This window comes from Populus alba, chromosome 14, assembly GCF_005239225.2.
Source record: "Populus alba chromosome 14, ASM523922v2, whole genome shotgun sequence".
In the NCBI taxonomy this organism is placed as follows: domain Eukaryota; kingdom Viridiplantae; phylum Streptophyta; class Magnoliopsida; order Malpighiales; family Salicaceae; genus Populus; species Populus alba.
Window position 1 is genome coordinate 5,156,471 of NC_133297.1, and position 22,886 is coordinate 5,179,356.

The 22,886-nt window shown below is 29.3% G+C and overlaps 1 long non-coding RNA gene across 1 annotated transcript; it reads left to right on the plus strand.

Moving 5' to 3' along the window:
• The first annotated feature begins 6,173 nt into the window (after window positions 1-6,173).
• On the plus strand, window positions 6,174-7,129 carry LOC118041343 (uncharacterized). Its single transcript, XR_004686301.2, has 2 exons — window positions 6,174-6,323; window positions 6,459-7,129. It is a non-coding gene; the product is annotated as an uncharacterized lncRNA (long non-coding RNA).
• Window positions 7,130-22,886: the final 15,757 nt, after the last annotated feature.

Sequence of the window (22,886 nt, forward strand, 5' to 3'; positions counted from 1 at the left end):
GCTTCCAAGGAAGGCCCCCAAACAAAAATTCCACCAATCAGAAAATACCGAAAAGGTCAGCCTGATATTCCCTCTCCTCACCGTATAAAAAAAAAACCCCTCCCTCCATCTCTACCAGCAAATCCAGCATAAACACTTGAAAACCCATTTGAGCCTCCTCCAGTACAAACTACAAAGACAGCATCTGTGTAGAGCAGAATGGCTGAAAACCTCAGGGAAAATCCTGCTTTCGAAAAAGAAAGGTTGGTCTAAATTAAATTTCTTTTGCTTTGTTTCCTTTATGTTTTTATAAGCCCGTCACTTTCTCTTTCTTGTATTAATGCTTCCTTCACTTTAATCTCTATTTTTCCAGTCAAGGAATTAGCCTCTTAAATTGTCCTTAAATTTTTTGACCTAGAAACTTAGCGTTTTTAATTGTTGATGTGATAACAGCATTACTATGCAACATGGAATATTTGCCCTCTTGGTTGGGACGCTAAACAATCAAATCCAAGTGAAGTACCAATCAATTAAAGGCTCTCCATTCGACAGCCACGACGTTATTATGTCAGTTTTCCTTGTTGCTCTGCATCTTTTATTATGCCACGGCATCGGTGGCCGAAGTTATGCTCCGAGCTAGAAAATCAACTTACTACACAGTGGTTGGCAATCTCCGACTCTTTGCTAGTGCCCTTGCTGCGATATTGCTTCTAGCTATTCTGGCTCCAATTCTGGGGTGCGTTATTTCCGTTGTATGGGCTTGTTTATTTTTAAGAGTCGCATATGAATCAAGCCAAGAGATGTCCAACATTTTAAGCCAGTTAACCACCAATAAGTTGCTTGACATGGTGACCAGGCTTATTGCTCGCGTGAGGAGCCGCAAGGAGCGAAGAGAGAAACCGAATCAGCCACGTGTCTAGCTCACTACATGTCCTTAGAATTTAGATAGAGTAATTGACAGAGTAAATTTATACATGTTTGGGACTTGTTCTGGTTGTTCTCCTCCCCACCCTCTCTGTTTTCTTTTACCTTTTAAAGAAATGTTTGTATGTTTGAAGAGGAAGATTTGAGAAGATGTTGATTATCAGGAATTTACTTGGCATGTAAAAAATGTGATGAAATAAATTTTTTTCTTTTATTAAATAGTACGAACAATTTTTTTTTTGTCTCGACTTATTGTCAACACGCTAACAAAAAGGTTTGTGTCTTCAAGCTTGGTTAGGGGCTAATACACATTTGGTTAAAATATTCTTCACCCGGCACGGTACACGTCAGAACATTTTAGTTAAGGCTATATATTTTTACTTTTTAAAGGTAATTTTTTTAAAAAAATAATTTTTATTTTATTTTTTTAATTTAAATTAATATATTTTTTGTGTTTTCATGTTTATTTTGATGCGTTGATGTTAAAAATAATTTTTTTAAAAAATAAAAAATATATTTTAATAATTTTCTAAAACAAAAAATACTTTAAAAAACAATCACAATCATAATCTTTAAAAACCTCGTAACTCTTAGTAGATTTATCTAATGCACTTTTGTTAGAGATAGTACTCAAAGTTTTTGAAAAATAAAATAATAATATCTAAAGCATTAATTTTTTCTATATATATATATATATATATTTTTTGTAATTAAACTTGGTATAATTGTTCAAATTTGAAAAATACTGGCCAAACTAATTTTTTAGATTTGAATTTTTAAATTAAATTATATAAAAATTACTACAACATGACCTTACTCACTGGTTAGATCTAAAGAAAGAAAAAACATGTTCCCCTGGTCACCTGCAAAACTAGCAAATTAGATTATAAATTTTACTGGACTATCTAATTTTTTATTTCTATAATTTCATAAAAAAATACAAAAATTAATTTACAGTGAATTCAATACTAAATAATAAAATTATTTAAAAACACAACATTACTCTCGCGTATTAACTGTTGAGCTACAACACTAAACTATTAATCAGATGATTTAAAAGATATACTAACTTTGTTTACTGTTGATACAGTGATCGATTATAATCTCTATGGAAGCTAGACTTGAGCCACCATGTGGATGAATCTAAGGGGCCGTTTGGTACTGCGGTCCAAACGGCTTTTTACCCAATTTCAAATTTTTTTTTTTTTTTTTTTTACTAAAATTAAGTTCGGTTTGTACTTTCTGGATCGTTTTGATGTGCTGATATTAAAAATGATTTTTAAAAAATAAAAAAACATTATTGGCATACTTTTCGGCACGAAAAGCTATTTGAAAAGCAACAGCTACCACACTCCCAAACACCCTCTAATACTTGGCACGTGATCCATGGATCTACTGCAAGGAAAGACAAAATACCCTCACTGCAAAGAAAATCAGATGCAGTTGGAGAAGAAATTAATATTTAGGTAAGTATTGGGATTATTTTCCCATGGTGGTTGCAAATTACACAATATAACTAAATAAGACAGTGTTTACTGTGGATGGACTCTTTTTTTTTTTTTTTGTGATCATTGAACTTTGTTTATTTACAGTTCATCATTACAGGCTGTGAGCATGTTTTTTACAGGTTAAACTTGATGATAAATACAAGAAAATATATATAATAAAATAAAAATTGATGTAAAGTATTTGTATTTTTTCTACGTTATTTACTTATTGCTATGAATATTAACCTTTTTGTTTTAGTTTTTAATTAACATCTGCATTTTTTTAATTTATCATTTAATAAATTTTTTAATTAATCTTATCAGACACATGTATTATGTTTTTCATTTTTTAGCTAACAAGTTTTATAATACTATAAAAACATATTGACAAGATAAGATAAGATTATTTTCTATTATTTTAAGAATTAATTGAAACCCTGTCAGAGTACAGCGCAAATAGATTAGACTAGTTTGTATGCTTGTAGTATGCTATGAGGAGCATGATTTTTTAAAACGTAAAAAAAAATATAAGGTCTCGAAAAATTATTTAACATTATTATTAAATCAAAAAATATAATTATTTTGAAATTTTTTCTATGAGGATAATTTGTTTATTAACGTATTTCTTATTTATTTTTAGTAAACACAAAGTTTTTTAATTAGAATTGTTGTTCCAATTAAAAAAACTATTAATCATCATTTAAAGCAAGTTAACAAAAAATAAAAAACAGTATTTACGTGTGGTTTAAGGATGAAAGAAATCTTAAATGTAAATAAAATTATGTTCAAATTTTTATATAATTTTTTTAACAAAAAAACAATCTGCATCAGTTATGTCAAAATTAAAGTGCAGGTGATTATGGTGAATTTTTCATGAGTTTTTTTTTTTTTAAAAGGATCAGGTCTAGCATCTGCCCAACTATAACAAATATACTAACTCGTGCACCTAGCCCTGCTTTAATATTTTATTAGAAGGCGGGTGACATCTCATCCTTAATGAAAATATTACATGTCTCAGCGCTCAAACTGCTGAGCTCTTGCTTCAATTCCATGCGATAATTAACTAAATTATGATATAAAGTTGTTATTAATTTAATGCTGAAATAAAAATTGATTTCACGAGATAGAGTTTTAGAATATTTCTAAAAGATTGAAAGATGAAGGACGAATTTAAATAACAATAGTATTCTTTCACTTAAAGCATGGCAAGCTTCAATTTGGACATCCAAGTTTTTATTTTTACTTTTTCAGTCCTTGATATTTTAGTTATTTATATTTTGACTCTAAACTTTATTTTTTTTTTTTTGCATTTTAATCCCTGGACTTTTATATATGCTAGAGAAAGACATCATGAAATGGAGATGAGAGAAAAAAATATTTGATAGATCAATATTTCTGACTATAAAAAGAAGATCGTGGTGTAAATTAATTATTTTTTACAAAGAAAGTTTAATGTTGATGGTTTTTATGCATAAAAAAATAGATAGGGCACCTAAATATTTTTTATTTAGTTTAATTTTTATTTTTTAAAATGTTTTTAGTGTTATAAAATAAGAGAACCAAAACTTGAACCTTGCTTTTTTTTGTCACGAAGATAATTGAAAACAATAATGGTAGACAACAAATATCCGATCAAGACAAACAATGTGTCATCCAATCTAATAATTAAAAAAAAAAAAAAACAGAGAGATCTGAGGTGGTGGCATAAGAAAAATATAAAGCAAAACCAAGGAAGTGGCCTCAGGCTTCTTTTTTTTTTTCCCTCTTAGGCTAGGTGTGTTAAGAGTGATCATTTCTGATTCGGTTCGATTTGGTTTTTATTAAAAAAAAAAATTAAACTGAATTTTTTTTAAAAAAAACCAAAACCAGTTTGAACCGGCCAGTTTCGGTTCGGTTTTGTTTTTTTTAGGGAAAAATACCAGTTCAAACCGGTTTGGCACGGTTTTTCCGGTTTGGCTTGATTTTTTTTTCCAGTTTTTTTTCTGTTCGGTTTTTTTCAGTTTTAGGCTTATAAAACCGATACTGAACTGGTCGGTTTTTTTAAAATTTTAATTAGTTTAATCGGTTTTTTTCATGGTTCAGTTTTTTAGGTTATTTTTTTTTGTTTTCTTAATTTCTCAGTTTTTTTGCTCATCCCTATGTGCGTTCACCATAATGCCTAACTTTTTTATATATTTGGTTTTATCTTTTATTTTATTTTTTAACTAATATCTTCTCCCTCATTTCCTGAAAAAAAATAATTTACCATCTAATATATTTTTAAAACAATTGTATTGGACAAAATATATTGTTTTTTTCCATTTTTTAGATAACAAATTTTTATAATACTATAAACATATTGATAATATAAAAACTATTTTATATTACAATAAAAATTAATTTGAATCGTGTTAGAGTATAACGGGGATAGATTAGACTGATTTGCATGTTCGTGCTATGCTATGGAGACTATAATTTTGTAAAATATGAAAATATATCCAAGTTTTAGGGAATTATCTAACATTGCTGTTAAATTTAAAATTACACTTAATTTACTTGTCCTAAATAAAAATAATATATGTCTCAACACTTAAACTCATGATCTCTTGCTTCAATCTCGTGTACTAACTAATTAAATTATGATAAAAATTGTTATTACATGTGTTAAACAAATAAATTAATTTGATTAATATTTTATACAAATAATAAATCACTACAAGCATCCCAAGATTTTTCTAGTTTTAATAAGTTTAATAGTTTAGTTTCATTTGAAAGTAATTAAGATAACTGCAATAAACTATTAATCCACCAATGGAATGGATAGAGGGTTTCATTGACCTTACAGAACGCCACGTGTCGATCCCTAAACCGTCGATTCAATCGCCCTTGCACCTCCATTCATTTTGTTTGCTTATTAACAGTTAAGTACAGCTCGAGGACGTCTCGCCCGTTTGCCATTCTAGAAGCCTCTAGTCCTGCGCAATCACTTTCATCCTTTTGTGTTGCTTTTTCTATATGTATATTTTTTTTTAAGTTCCCTCTTTAGCATATCCAATAATCATACTATTGCCATAAATCTATTAACCGTCTTTAATTACACGCACTAGTTTCTTGACAGGCACTTCAAAACTTATATTATTTAATTAATTTATATCGTTGTTTTTTCCATTTTCTAATAGATTGTTTAAAGATTTATAAATGAATAAAACTTTACTGTTTATTAAATAAACATATTATTTTGAAATAATTTCATAAAACCTTAATAATTATAATTAAATTAATCTACTTAAAAGCTCAATCGTATAAAATATTGAATTAATATTAGAAACATAAATTGAATTATCTCTCAGAAATTAATAATTAATAGTTAGGTTGAATATATGTATGTAAGTTTGAAGTGTTGATATTTTTAAATATTTACAATAAATTAAATACTGTGATTGATTAAGAATATTAAATGATTGTTAACAGTTTTTTGGGAACTCAGCATGTTGATTGTTTTTTGCTTATAATTCGTTGAAGGCATTTTAATTGTATTGCTTTTTTAATTTAATATTAATGAGATAAGAGTACAAGTTTTGTAAGATGATTTATATATATATATATATATATATATCGTGACAATTGCAATGATTCTTTTTTCTCCTTTTAAATTAGCTTTAGCTACGAAGTTGATGTTTTAGCGTGAAGCGAGGATTAATTAATTTCCCAGGACGCCGGCTTTTGAAGAATACGTCTTTGACAAAATTGACAAAACGAAAGACGTCTTTTGAAGACCCCACCCGTTCGAGACTAACCCTTTTCCTCGCCTATAAAAGGCCCTATCAATGAAGTAACGACACCTCACCCATTGGTCTAGAGATCCAAACCCCAAAGACAACATCTCTCTAGCTAAAGAAAGCTGCAGAAAATGGCAGAAAAGCACCCGCTCAATCTTGGTTTCCAAGTAGACAGGTTACTCTAAATCCTCTTGCCTTTAATTCTTTTTTTCATCAAGTTCAGAGGGATTCAAATTAAATTCCGTTTTCCCTTTATTTCACCGTCTTCAATTCTTGTGTTCAAGTAATTTTAATTTTGTTATGATGACAGCATCGAAGCGCGGCATGCCATTTTTGCCCTGCTTGCGGACACGTTAAGCAACCAAATCCAAGAGAAATACCAGTTTCTCCATTTGACATCCACATGAGGGTCATGTCAGCAGTTTTTGTTGCTCTGTTTATAGACGCCACAACATCAGTTGCCGAGGTTATACTCCGGACGCAGAAATCATTCCACCAGAGACTTGTCGGCAATATTCGCCTCTTTGCCAGCGCCCTTGCTACAATTCTGCTTCTAGTGACTTCCCTGATTGTGTCCTGCATCGTTTCTGTCTTGTGGACCTGTTTACTTGTGAAATTAGGACATGAATCATGTCAGGATCTATGCCTGTTGCTAAGCCAAACAACTGATGAGGTACCGGACATGTTGAAAAAGCTAATTGGCTCTCGTGACGATAATGAGATAATCTTTTATGGGCTGGGCTATCATTTTGATTTTGTCAAGCTTTGAATGGGCTTCATCTGTACTGCAAACAAAAAAAAAAAACTTCAGAAAATATAAAAGAAACTATTAGTTCTAGGGCATGGATTTCCAGTTAGACAAAACATTGCTCACGGAAACAATTTGGTCCGGTCTACTTTTTGACAATAGACCGGTGTCATTAATAAATTTTTATAGACCATTGGGGAATGTTATATTCCTAATAAAAAAACTTAAAAGCAGCAAGATTTTTTATGCCTTTTATATTTGGAGACGCGGGTTGTATCACGTTATGCAAGTGCCAGGAATATTTCTTTTAAATGATTGTCCAAAGTCTAATCAAATTAATAAGAATTGATTAAAAATAAAGATTAATTCGTAGTCTAATCAAATGAAGATTAATTTGCCCAAATTAGCAGGCAAGTAAAAGTGGGATCCATTAGAAAATCAAATCAAGTAAAAGTGGCCCGAATCTAGCACATTGCAATAAATTCTTATTTTCATTAGAAAAAAGAATACCGCAGTATTATCAGGCAAAAAAAAGATTTTAAGAAGTTATATGGATGAATTCACAAATAGTTTGCTATTAATTAATATGAAATTTGATATCTTTACACCTGATTAATGGTTATCTAGAAATAATTTTAACTTCTGGCGGCCGTTGGTGGAGGAATTTTTATCTTTAATATACTAGTTTAGTGCAGCAGTAATATTCAACGATTTCTTCTGCCCAGCAAATCTGTTTAAACAAGATAAAGAACAGTTGTTGCAAAGTATATATGCTTCAGTCTGCTCAATTAGAATTTAGAAGATAAACACTGCTGTTTTAAGTTGTTATCTGTAATGTTTCGGAAAGCAATTCCACGGGTCGACCGGTGGCGGATCTTCGGTTCAAGATGGGCTTTCAGGGACCAAGACATTTGGTGGATGTCTTATCCAAACCGGGGAGGTGCAACTTGCTGATAATATTTGGCCCATTCTCTCACTAGGTTTCGATCGCTGTTAGACAGAAGAGAGCCCTCTGCTTTAAAAATCTTACCGGATCCACGTGGCTGTCACCAAGCCATTGATGCCTTAAACGGATTCCCCACCTTTCTCTCACGCGTGGATAGATAATGTCTACGGAGCATCGACTTTGGAACGTGGTGATGTCAAGTTGGGGAGTGTTCGTCTTTGACTATAAACAGTGCAGTTGCGGACGTCTCAAGCGTTTTTCTATCCTTTTTTTCCCCGGCACCAGTAATAAACTAGTACAGAGACATCTGTTAATATATATATATATATATATAAGATTTCTTTTCGAATAAATCCATCGTTAGTGAATAGTTTTTAAATAAAAAAATAATATTTAAATCAAATTAAATTTTAATCTAACCAATCAAATCATAGGTTGACTAGACAATTTCAAATTGGTTTTTTTTAAACCGGTGAAATAAGATTTAATAATATATCACATTGAATTAAAATTAATATTCATTTATGATTTTTAAAAATAAGTATGTTTGAAAAAGGAAATTTTAACTTCAGGTATGATTTTATAATCATGTTTTTTGAGAAAAAATTAATCAATATCCACTCTGAATATGACCCTTGTTTTCAGTAAACTTTATTATCATTATATAAATACACGAAAAATAGTAGTTTTGCGTTGTTATTTTACTATTAATTGTTAATTGTTTTACTATTCCAGTAAACAAATGCAAGAAAAATAACATGTTAACATATATATATATTTAATGAACGGGTATATTAAACATGCGTAATAGATTGGACTAGTTTTTTAATTAACATTTTCAATTTTTTTTAATTTACCATTTAATAATTTTTTTAATTAATTGTATCGGACACATTATTTTTCCATTTTTTAGCTAATAAGTTTTATAATACTATAAAACATATTGATAATATAAAGACTATTTTCTATTGTTTTAAAAATTAACTTGAATTTTATCACAGTGCAGTGTGAATAGACTGGACTAGTTTGTATATAATTTTTTAAAATATAAGTAAAAAATCTACATCTTATAAAATTATTTAGTATTGCTATTAAATCCAAAAAATATAATTATTTTGTATTTGTTTTTTATCAAGATATTTTTTTATTAACACATTTCTTGTTTATAAGTAAATACAAAGTTTTTTAACTGGGATCATTGTTTCAGTTAAAAAAAATATTTATGATCATTAAATATATTGATAAAAAATATAAAAATAATATCTTCATATTTTATGTGTCATTTAAAGATAAAACAATATTAAATGTGATAAAATTATATTCAAAATCTATATAAAAGATTTAAAAAAAAAAATATGCATCAATCTTTCATGAATAATTTATTATTATTTTCATATCATATACATGCTAATTTAAAAAAAAAAAAAAAAAAAAAAAAATTTAAAATAGTATTTAAGAGTTGTGTCAAATTTGAAGTGCAAGTGATTGTTATATGTTTTCTTTTTTCTAGAAAATATATAAAATAAAAGAGATAGTTCATGTAAAATATTTGTATTGTTATATGTTTCTTTCTACTTGCTGCTATGACGGTTTGTTTTAGTTTTTAATTAACACTTGCAAAGAAAAATTAATTTACCATTTAATATATTTTTTAATCAATTGCATCGGACACGTATATTGTTTTTCCATTCTTTAGATAACAAATTTTACAATATTATTAAAACATATTGACAATATAAAGACTGTTTTCTATTTATATTAAAAATTAATCTGAATTATATTAGAGTGTAATGCGTATAGATTAGACTGGTTTATATATTCACGCTATATGCTATAAAGACCATAATTTTTTTAAACGTAAAAAAATATTTAAGTGGATGGAGGGTGTCATTGGCCCACTATCCCAGCATGTTTGAATTGGTGATTAAGACCTTACAGAACTCTACGTGTCAATCCCTAGACCGTTGATTCAATCACCCTTGCACCTCCATTCATTTTGTTTGCCTATTAACAATTCAATTCAGCTTGAGGACGTCTCGCCCGTTTGCCATTCTAGAAGCCTCCAGTCATACGCAATCATTTTCATCCTTTTGTGTTGCCTTTTTTTTTTTTTTTTTAAGTTCCCTCTTTAGCATATCCATTAAAGATTGTACGCGTCTATTTATGAAATTTCATTTATTCTTAATTTGTGTTAAAAAAATATAAAAAATATTATTCATTAAAAATATCAAATAAGCGCTGTTTTGCATGCTGATATTTCATAAAATCTTGATAATTATAATTAAATTAATCCTTTTAAATTCTGAATCATATAAAATATTTCTTAACTTTGAGTTAATTAATATTAGAAACATAAATTGAATTATCTCTCAGCAATTAATAATTAATAGTTAGGTTAACTATATATATTTCCTTGAAAATAAAAATTACTTAACAATTTTCCCTTGACATTATATCACTGTGAACCTTGTTTATTTCATTCCTTTTAGTCATGTAAAATTGAATATAAATTAGCATTGAATACATGAATAAAAATCTTAATTAATCAAGTATTTAAAGAAAATATGATTTTTTATACTGTTAGTACTTGTCCAGAAAACCAGAAGCAATGTATAAAAAAATTAACTAAGAATTCAATTTTACAACTTGATGTAATTTAACTATTTTCAAATTCTTATACTTCATATTTCTTATTAGATTATTTCTAAGTCTGTTTAAAGATACCATAATAAAATTATTTGAGTTAGAAAGGGAGTTGATATGTTTTTCCTTTTATTTTTTCTCACATGCAACTCCTGTAGTATCTCCCAACTATAATATTAAAAATAGGATTTTCATTTAATTTGCGGGTTAAGGAAAAATATATGCCGATTTTCCTCACTTGCAAAGAAAAAAGGACTCTTATTCTTCTAATTTTAAATTATTATAAAATAAAACTAGAATTATAGTCTTTGCTATAATTCGTCGAAGGCATTATAATTGTATTGCTTTTTATATTTAATATTAATGAGATAAGAGTACAAGTCTGTAAGAGATGAATTTATAGATATAGCGACAATTGCAATGATTCTTTTTTCTCTTTTGAAATTAGCTTTAGCTACGAAGTTGATATTTTAGCGAGAAGCTAGGATTAATTAATTTCCCAGGACGCCGGCTTTTAAAAAATACGTCTTTGACAAAATTGACAAAACGAAAGACGTCTTTGGAAGACCCCGCCCATTTGTGGGGTCAACTATGATTCGAGACTTCAACCCTTACCCTTGCCTATAAAACCCCCCCATCATTGAAGTAACGACACCTCACCCATTTGTCTAGAGCTCCAAACCCCAAAGACAACATCTCTCTAGCAAAAGAAGGCTGCAGAAAATGGCAGAAAACCACCCGCCCAATCATGGTTTCAAAGGAGACAGGTTGCTCTAAATCCTCTTGCCTTCAATTTTTTTTTTGCATCAAGTTCAGAGGGATTCAAATTAAATTCCTTGTCCCCTTTATTTCACCGTCTTCAATTCTCGTGTTTAAGTAATTTTAATTTTGTTATGATGACAGCATCGTAGCGCAGCATGCCATTTTTGCCCTGCTCGTGGACACATTAAGCAACCAAATCCAAGTGAAATACCTGTCAATGCCAGTGTCTCCATTTGACACCCACCAGAGGGTCATGTCAACATTTTTTGCTGCTATGTTTATATACGCCACAACATCAGTTGCCGAGGTTATACTCCGGACGCGGAAATCAGTCCATCAAAGACTTGTCGGCAACATTCGCCTCTTTGCTAGCGCCCTTGCTACAATTCTGCTGCTGGTGACTCTTTCCCTGATTGTGTCCAGCATCATTTCTGTCCTGTGGGCCTGTTTATTTGTGAAGTTAGCATATGAATCATGTCAAGATCTCTGCCAGTTGCTAAGCCAAACAACTGATGACGTACTGCGCATGTTGAAAAGGCTAATTGCCACTGTGACGAGCCCCGAAGAGAAACCAAACCAGTCGAATGTATAGGTCCTTACAAGTCCCGGGGCAGATTAGGACAGTTTTAAATCATGGACTTGTTGCTCCTAGCCGCTTTTTGTGATTTACGTTGTGATATTGTTTTTCTAATGATTTGGATCTCTAAATATAAGCTCAAAAGATTTTTTTTTATTATTCAATTTGACTTTTAGTTTTTAGGCTAATAAAAAAATGTTTTTAAATTTTAAATGAAAACGAGTTGAAGTTTGGAGGTTTTTTGGTAAAAGTCTTTTAAAACATGTTTTTTCGCTCACCAAAGTTTGTTAAAGTTGATGAAATTTCACAAATGACATGTTGTTCATATGAGTTTTTTCGCTCACCGAAGGTAAATTCCTCTATCATTTCACATAGACCAATTTAATAATAAAACATTACTTGTAAAAAATAGATTGACCCTTCGAGATCATGTATGAATCCATTTACGTCCCTTGTTAATAAAAAACGCGGCAATTGAGGGGAAGTGCCTAATTTTTATTTTCTTTTTTAACATTAAAGATAGTGTTTTCAAACCCAGTATAAGGTCTAGATCACGGGTTTTGATTGGATCAATTTTAATTTTTTTATAAATTAAAATGATATTATTTTAATAAAAAATAATTAATAAATTACAATTAAATTTTTAACCAAGTTTTACAAATTAACCGGATCATCAAATCGTCAAATCCCCAAATTTTTAATTACCTCTAACTTTTTATAAACCTAATCTAGGCTCCGTTTGTTTGCAGGAAAGTGAATTTCTTTTGGAAAGTGAATTTCGGGGAAAGTGAATTCGGGGAAAGTGAATTCCGGGAAAGTATTTTTCGATGTTTGGTAGTGTTATGGAAAATGAACTGGAAAACACTTTCTAGTGTTTGGTTATGTCATGAAAAATGAGCTGAAAAATAACTTATTAATATTTTATTTTTCTCAAGTTTATTAAAATAATAAGGAACAAATCTTACAAATTAAAAAGTTGAATGAGAATGAAATTGAAAAAAATATATAATTTCATAAATTATCACAAATAATAATCAAAAATAACAGGGATCAAATCTAAAAATTAAAAATAAATTAAAAATAAAGAAATTAAAAATAATAATAATCAACATTTCATAAATTATTTCAAATAAAATAAATAACAATCAAAGAACGAGGATCAAATTTGATAAATAAAAAAATTTCAATAAAAAAATAATAAGAAAAAAGCAAATAGCAATTATAAAAATAAGGACCAAAGTTAATATAAAAATAAAAATTTTAAGAGATGAAATCGAAAAATAAATATTCAAAACAAAATATATATAGCAATCAAAAGTTTGAGGATCAAATTTGATATAATCAGCAAATAATGACATTTCTAAATTTTTCATAATTTCCGGAAAGTGTTTTCCGCTCAAATTTTTCAGGGAAACACTTTCCTGAAAACCAAGGCAAATTTTTCTTTTACTGGAAAGTGTTTTCCATTGACCAACTTTTCTACTGGCAAACAAACACAAGAAAGTTTGGAAAGTGCTTTCCCGGAAACCACTTTCCAGAAAACAAACACAGCTAAAAGGAAAATACTTTCCTGAAAACCAAGTCGATTTTTTTTTGACTAAAATTGACTGGAAAGTGTTTTCCGCTGACCGGAAATTGTTTTTCGTTGACCAACTTTCATAATGACAAACAAAAACAAAAAAGTTTAGAATTATTTTCCAGAAAACAAACAAGTTACTAGTGCCACTTTTAATTCAGCTAAATTCCGGATCAACCCACCATTTAGTTTGGGATTTTAAAATTATGATTAACGATGCAGACTGCTGTACGTCCGTGTGCTTCACGAGCAAGGACGTCTCTCTCGTATTTTAAATTTTTGTTTTGTCTTTTTCTGTTTTTCTTAAATGTCTTTTTAAAAAACGCCTCGCTTGTCTGTAGACGGACGTCTGAGCTCTAAAAGGGACACTCTCAGCTCTCAAGGGCAACTTATTTGTTTATCTTTTTATTCCTAATGCTGTCTTTTTACATATGCAAATGCTTGTCGAACTTGGCTCAAAAATCTATAACAAACCTGTATTATTAAGTGATGGAGATAATACGGAAAAATTACTTTTATTTATTGTTATAACTAATTAGTTACATACTTTTGTAAAAATATTTTTAATTAAAATAATATTTTTTATTTTTTTAAATTAAAATATCAAAACTGTGATAAATATCTATAGAAACTATTTTGATATATTTTAAATAAAAAATAATTTTTGAACAAGACAAAAACAATCACACCCTTAATTAAATTAATTACAGTGTCTTCTTGTTCAAACAACATTAAAAGTGGCAAAACTTACTTTACTGATTTTATTCAGACAAGGTTATCCAAAGTGTTAAGAGGAAACGGATGAATTAGCCACCTTTTTTACTCGTGACTCTCCATGAAGATATTTTGGTGACTTTTCCGTTTTCAATGATAATTTTGTGGATATTTTTTTTATGTAGCACTAACATTAAAACATGAATTAGTTGTAACGAGACGTAGAGGTGGCTTTGACAGGTCATGAGCCATGTCACTCGGTAAGGTAAGTTGATTCTGTAAGTTTATTATGTAAAAACAAATCATAAAATACTCTCAAATAAAGACAGCATTTGGATATGTGACTCAAACGTTAAAATTATCATTGAAAATTTAAAATAATTTTCTTGTTTAAAAATAATTTTTTTTATATATTAATATCAAAAATAATTTTTTTTATAAAATATTATTATAATTTATTTTTAAATAAAAAAATATTTTAAAATAATAATCACATGATAAGAAACACTAGGAAAAGCTATTTTTTAAGCCACTTTTTAAGGAAGGGCGGTGCTAAATTCACAGGGCATATTCATCATTTTAAGTTAAAAAGTTGTTACCAACTTTTTAGAAGAAAAAAAGTCTCACTTGTTGTGTAATTTTATTTTTTATTTTTTGAAAAAATGCATACAAGTTTAATTTTTTTAAAGAAATAAACTATCAATAATTTTATTCTAATCTTTTAAAACTAATAAGTTTAACTTAATATTTTATCTTTTCAAAAAATCATTTTTTAACTGTGCGACACATATTGTCCACTTCATATACTTAAAAAAAATAATCCATTAATTGATTTTTTTTTATCTTTTTTAAAAAGTACTGTAATAATAATTTTTTGTAGTATCATATGTCTCCACTCTTGAAATAGTTTATAGCTATATTATTTTTTATATTGTCATTATTTTTTCTAATCTTGATTATATCAAAATCAAATTATGATAGTAAAAAAGAGAAAAGTATTCTCAATATTTGCAAATCATATTTTTTAAAATTATAAAATTTAATGTTCATCAGCATAATTAATGTGCGTCTTGGAAATCTTTTTAAGAATCATAACAATTAACAAGAATAAATCTGGACGATAACAAATCTTTGATTTTAAAAAAATCTATAAAAAAATAGGCAAAAAATATAATATTAAAAAGATTACGTAACAAAACTTACTACAAAGTATTTTGTAATAAAAAAGATAAATGATAAAATTTTAAATGTATTCCTGGGATGGAGCGGAATGATGCTAACTAGTACTGACCAAATCTTCTTTCGTCTTGTTTTTTTTTTCTTTTTTACTTTTTCGTCTTGGTCTTGGAGTGGGATGATGCTAATCGGGATGGAGGACGTTTAGCTCGAGACGTCTCGCCCGTTTGCTTTCTTAATTGTTTAAAAGAGAAAAAAAAAACCTCTTCCGCATACACTGCCATTCCAGAAGTCTCCAGTCATATGCAATCATTTTCATCCTTCTATTTATGAAATTTCATTTATTGTTGATTTGTGTTAAAAAATATAAAACATATTATTCATTAAAAATATCAGATAAGCACTGGTTTGCATGTCGATAATTTTAAATATTTACAATAAATTAAAAAAAAAACTATGATTGATTAAGAATGTTAAATGATTATTAACAGGTTTTTTGAAAACATCCATTAATCGTACTATTAGCATAAATCTATTAACCGTCTTTAATTACACACACTAGTTTCTTGACAGGTACTTTTAAACCTGTATTATCTAATTAATCTATATTTTTTTTTTCTATTTTCTAATAGACTGTTGAACATTTATAAATGAACAAGACTTTAATGTTTATGAAATAAACATATTTTATTTTTAAATAATTTCATAAAATCTTGATAATTATAATTAAATTAATCTCTTTAAAATCTGAATCTTATAAAATGTTTTTCGTCTTGGTCTCGGAGTGGAATGATGCTAATTGGGATGGAATTGAATGATGAGGCCTTCAAAGTATTATAACCAAAACATGTCACGAGCTGACTGTTTACACTTTACACAAACACATTTCTTCACACGAACCTTCTTATTGCTCCTGTAATTCTGAGACGTTTTTGAAGACGTATTTTGACTTGGGGACATTTTATTGGTTATCCAAGAAAGGCCCCACACAAAGTCCCACCAGTCAGGAAATACCGAAAAGGCCAGCCAGAACCTCCCTGTCCTCAACGTGTATAAAATGCCCTCCCCGCCAAAAACTTGAAACCCATTCGAGCTTCAGTATCTGTGTAAAGAAATAAAACAGAGCAGAATGGCTGAGCACCTTGGGGGAAATCCTGCCTTCGAAAAAGAAAGGTCAGTCTAGAATAAATTTCTTGGCTTTGTTTCCATTCCTTTTTTTTCCTAAGCCCATCACTTTTCTCTTTCATGGATTGATGCTTCCTTCACTTCAATATTTTCTTTTTTACTGTTGAAGCTTCACTCAAGGGATTAGCCTCTTAAATTGTCCTTAATTTTTGCATACTTAGTGATTTTTGTTGTGATGGCAGCATTATTATGCAACATGGAGTATCTGCCCTCTTGATTGGGACGCTAAACAATCAAATCCAAATGAATCACCAATCAAACCCATTTGACAGTCACGACGTTGTTATGTCAGTTTTCCTCGTAACTCTGTTTATATATGCAACGGCCTCGGTGGCCGAAGTCATGCTCCGAGCTCGAGAATCAACTTAGTACACACTGGCTGGCAAGCTCCGACTCTTTGCCAGTGCCCTTGCTGCAATATTGCTTCTAGCAACTCTTGCTCCAGTTCTGGGATGCATTATTTCAGTCGTCTGGGCCTGCATATTTATGGGAGTCGCATATGAATCAAGCCAAGAGCTGTACACCATTTTAAGCCAGATAACTAATAAGTTACTTGACATGTTGACCAGGCTAAATGCACGCGTGAGGAGCCGCAAGGAGGAACCACATCAGTCACGTGTCTAGGTCACTACATGTCCTTGGAATTTATATAGAGTAATTGGCACGGGCAAATACTTGTTTGGGACTATTTCCTGTTGTTCACCTCCTGCCCGCCCCTTTTTTTCTTTTAGTAAAAAAAGCATTGGACGTTTGTAAAAAATGTAATGAAACAAGAATTTTCTCTCTCTCTTTTTTTTTTGTATTTTATTATAGGACTGGCAGATTTTTATTTTTATCTCGACTTATGGTCAACATGCTAGCAAAAATGTTTGTGTCTTCAAGCTTGGTTAGGGGCTAAATACACATTCGGTTGAAATATTCTTCACCCAGCACGGTACACGTCAGAACATTTAGTTTATCTAACGCGCTTTTGTTAGAGGTTGTGTTCAATTTTATTTTATTTTTATGTAAAAAGTTAATATTTCAAGCATTGAAAAAATTGTGTGATTGTAATTAAAGTTGGTATAACAGTTAAACTTGAAATTATTTTTTTATATTAAATTTTAAATTAAATCTTACAAAAATTGTTCCAATATGACCTTATTTATTGGTTAGATTTGAAGAACAAAAAAAAACCATGTTCGCTTCAACCCCAAAGCTAACAAGTCAGGTTATAAAAAAAATTTTTTATTCTATAATTTATAAAAAAATTATAAAAATTAATTTAATATTAAATAATAAAATTAATTAAAAAAACATAACATTAAATGATGAAATTGTAAAAAAAAAAAATAAAAGAGCCAAACTGATTTTTTTATTTTGTAATATAATAAAGAAAGGATCAATTAAAAATAAAAAAATGAAAAAACCCATTCTTGCATGAGCTAGGTTGGGCCTATTAAAAAAACTTATAGAGCGCTTTGGGAACGCTGTTAAAACTGAGTTACCACAAAATTTATTTATTTTTTGCTAAAATTTAATACGGTTTATATGTTTTAAATCGTTTTGATGTTCTGATGTTAAAAATAATTTTTAAAAAATAAAAAATTCATTGATATATATTTCAATACAAAAAATTATTTAAAAAAATAATCGCTACCACATTACAAACATACTCTTAGACAAGTTCCCAATAGATAAGCCATTTGTCATTTAGGTAAATATTGTGCCGCCAAAGTTTCAAACTCATATTCTCAACATTACTCCAATGATCTTAAAAATATATTAACTTTGTTTACTGTTGATACAGTAGCCGATTATAATCTCTTTGGAAGCTAGACTTGAGCCACCACGTGGACGAATCTAATACTTGGCACGTGATCCATGGATCTCCTACAAGGAAAAACAAAATACCCTCACTACAAAGAAAATCGGATGCAGTTGGAGAAGAAAATAATATTTAGGTAAGTATTGGGATTATATTCGTATGGTGGTTGAATATGAAATATTGGCAAATCACAAATTATAACTAAATAAGCTGGTTGTTTACTGTGCACCCACACTTATTTCACAGCTCACCCTTATATTCATGGACTTTTTTTTATTATTATTTCAGGTCATTTAAGTTTTTTCTTTTGACCATTGAACTTTATTTATTTATAATTGCATCATTATAAAATAAGTTAAGTGAACATGTTTTTATGTGGTGGTATGATTTTTTATTTGCATGTTCTAGTTAATCCTATATGTCATATTGTCATGTATTATTTTGATGTTGAAATAAAAATTAATTTTACAAGATAGAATTTTAGATTATTACTAAAAAAAATCAAAGGTGATTGAAAAACAATAATGGTAGACAACAAATCTCCTATTTAGATAAATAGTATGTCATCCATTCTATTAAAAAAGATAACAGAGAGATAAGGGTAGGTGACATTAGAAAAATAATAAACAAAACCGAGCAAGTGCCCCGGGCTTTTTTTCCCCTTAAGCTAAGCGCGTGCCAAAACCACAATGCCTAACTGTTTTTATATATTTGGTTTGATTTTTTATTTTATTTTTTAACTAATATCCTCTCCCTGTTTTTTTTGTTTAATATTATTTTTGAAGGAATTAATATTTTAAAAGGGGTTTTACAATTTCATAATAAAAAAATTATTATAATTTATCTTTAAATTGTTGTACTCATAAAATTTTAAATAAATTATTTGTATATGTATTATGCATTTATAATACCGAAAATCATATTTACATGACAATTAAAATAAATCCTGATGATAAATACTAGAGAATATATAAAATAAAAGAGATAGTTCATGTAAAATATTTGTATTGTTATATGTTTCTTTTTACTTACTCTATGACGTTTTGTTTTAGTTTTTAATTAACATTTGCAAAGAAAAATTAATTTACCATTTAATATATTTTTTAATCAATTGCATCGGACACATATATTGCTTTTTATATTTAATATTAATGAGATAAGAGTACAAGTCTGTAAGAGATGAATTTATATATATAGTGACAATTGCAATGATTCTTTTTTCTCTTTTGAAATTAGCTTTAGCTACGAAGTTTCCCAGGACTAATTAATTTGAAGCTAGGATTAATTAATTTCCCAGGACGCCGGCTTTTGACAAATACGTCTTTGACAAAATTGACAAAACGAAAGACGTCTGTTGAAGACCCCGCTCATTTGTGGGGTCAACTATGATTCGAGACTTTAACCCTTTTCCTTGCCTATAAAAGCCCCCCATCATTGAAGTAACGACACCTCACCCATTTGTCTAGAGCTCCAAACCCCAAAGACAACATCTCTCTAGCAAAAGAAGGCTGCAGAAAATGGCAGAGAACCACCCGCCCAATCATGGTTTCAAAGGAGACAGGTTGCTCTAAATCCTCTTGCCTTTAATTTTTTTTTGCATCAAGTTCACAGGGATTCAAATTAAATTCCCTTTTCGCTTTATTTCACCGTCTTCAATTCTTGTGTTTAAGTAATTTTAATTTTGTTATGATGACAGCATCGTAGCGCAGCATGCCATTTTTGCCCTGCTCGTGGACACGTTAAGCAACCAAATCGAAGTGAAATACCAGTCAATGCCAGTTTCTCCATTTGACACCCACCAGAGGGTCATGTCAACATTTTTTGCTGCTCTGTTTCTATACGCCACAACATCAGTTGCCGAGGTTATACTCCGGACGCGGAAATCAGTCCATCAAAGACTCGTCGGCAATATTCGCCTCCTTGCAAGCGCCCTTGCTACGATTCTGCTGCTGGTGACTCTTTCCCTGATTGTGTCCTGCATCATTTCTGTCCTGTGGGCCTGTTTATTTGTGAAGTTAGCATATGAATCATGTCAAGATCTCTGCCAGTTGCTAAGCCAAACAACTGATGAGGTACTGCGCATGTTGAAAAAGCTAATTGCAACTGTGAGGAGCCCCGAAGCGAAACCAAACCAGCCGAATGTATAGGTCCTTACAAGTCCCGGGGCAGAGTATGGTAGTGTTAAATCATGGACTTGTTGCTCCTAGCCGCTTTTTGTGATTTACGTTGTGATATTGTTTTTCTAACTCGCTAGAGAATTAGATAATTGAAGGATATGACACTCTTTTTATGGGCCTTTTCTTCTTTTTGTTTGTACGAGGAATGAGACTTGCAAAGTTATCTGAGCTAGATTTATTTTGTGGTCGGCAAGCTCATGGAGGGGCTAAATAGTTTGATGAATGATTTCAAGTTTTTTATTTTTTACTCTAACTCAATCTACTATGAAGGGAAATGATAAGTTAAAATACATCTTGAACAGAATGAAAACCGTATTCTGACCTCCCCACCCAACCTTTTTTTTCTTTTAATTTTATTAATCACCTATATTTATTTAGATAACAGTTATCGTATGATTGAAATCTCAGTTCATGGATTATCAGATCAATTACAAAATAATAATTGTTTAATTAACTCAAATAATATTATTTTAGATAAAAAATTATTAAAACTATCTCAATTAATTTATTAGATTTAATTAGATTAAAAAAAAACCTGACGCGTGGATAATGTCTACGGAGCATCGACTTTGAAACGTGGTGATGTGAAAAGTTGGGGAGTGTTCGTCTTTGACTATAAACAGTGCAATACGTCCGTGCGCTCATATCCAAGGGGACGTCCCAGGCGTTTTTCCATCTTTTTTCCCTATAAACCAATACAAAGACACCTCTTTGGTCTTACACCCACGTCTCCTACATCTCCCCCCCTCCCCTCTCTCTCATATATAGGAATTTTTTTATATATATAAATTCATCGTCAGTGAATAATCTTTTTTTAAAAAATAAATTTTTAAAAAATTAAAAATAATATTATTTTAATACTTTACAAAAAATTATCAAATTAAATTTTAATTTAACCAGTCTAATTATAAGGTTAAATGAACTTTTTGATTCATATGATTATCCTACGTCATTTATAATTAATGCAGCACGAACCAATAAGATAGGTTCTTACCGCACGAAAAAAATATACTTCATAATTTATAATTTAAAGATGTTCCAATTAAAATATTAATTTGGTCACTCATAAAATTTAAAAAATAATAGAATAATTATTAGCTATTGTCAATCTAGCTTTGGAATCTGCTTGTATATACTTATCCTTTTCCCTTTACTTTTATACTCGCGCGTTGAAATTTGGAGGCGAAAAAAAATCAAAAGTAATTGAATATACAGGCTCTATTTGATTTGATCCTATTGTGCTTTTTTTTTACAAAAAAATAAAGTGGATATTCAGATTAATTTTTGTATATTTTGATTAATTTTATAAAATTTAAAATTAATAATTATATAAATTTTAATGATTTTAAAATTTATAAAACTCAATTTTTTTTTGTTTTTTTAATTAAACAGCTTATATTCATCATTTAATGAAAAAAAATAGGCACGGTATCTAAGAAAAGAAGGTGAAAACTTGCTGGTTTCCTACTTCTCTTGTAATAAACTTGTAGTATTTCTTATGGACGCGCCAAGCAAACCTATAACTAAAAGAAAAGGCTTTTCCATAGCAAACAAAGCAATTGTAAATGATTCAAATTGGAAACATAGAAAAGGTAACCCTTCACTTTTTTTTTTCTCATTTTATAAACGATAAGTGATGTAATAAAATATTTTCTAAGTTGATTCTAAGTGAAAAAAGCGGCGGAGATAAAGTTTTTCTGAGTTATTCTGGTTATAAAAAATATAAATTTTTTAAAAAATACGTGTTTATCTTGAAATAAAATATTTAATATGGATAATTTAGATCTCTAATCATCACTCGAAAAGAATTTTTTTATTCAATTTAATTTTTTGGTTTTTAGATTAATAAAAAAGAGTGTTTTGAATTTTAGATGAAAATGAGTTGAAGCTTGGGGTTTTTTTTTGGGTAAAAACTCTTAGACAATGACTTTTCGCTCATCAAAGATGTTTGAAATTTGTTAATGTGGATGAAATTTCACAAATAACATGCTGTCCATATGAGTTTTTTTTAAAAGGAAAATAAACGCGCTAGCCTGACCTTACCCATACATGTTGAAGTTTTTTATTGACAAGGCACATGAGCCTAGCAATCTTGTCCCATGGGCACCTAGCTTCTCTAGCATCTTTTTTTTTTATATATAAAATATTAAAATTTAATTCTTTTTAATTAAATAATTACAGTGATATTTTAAAAATCACTCAATTATATTATTTATAAAAATAAATTATAAATTTTTATGGTTATATTTATATTTTTTTAGAATCATATATGAAACTACTATGCATAATATTTTTAAACAAAGCACATGAATATTCAATGAGAATAAAATATATTTTATTATTATTTTTACTTTTAATTCTTTATATTTATTTATTTTTTTATATAATAACATAAAAATTATTGGTTAAGAGATCATGATAAATTTT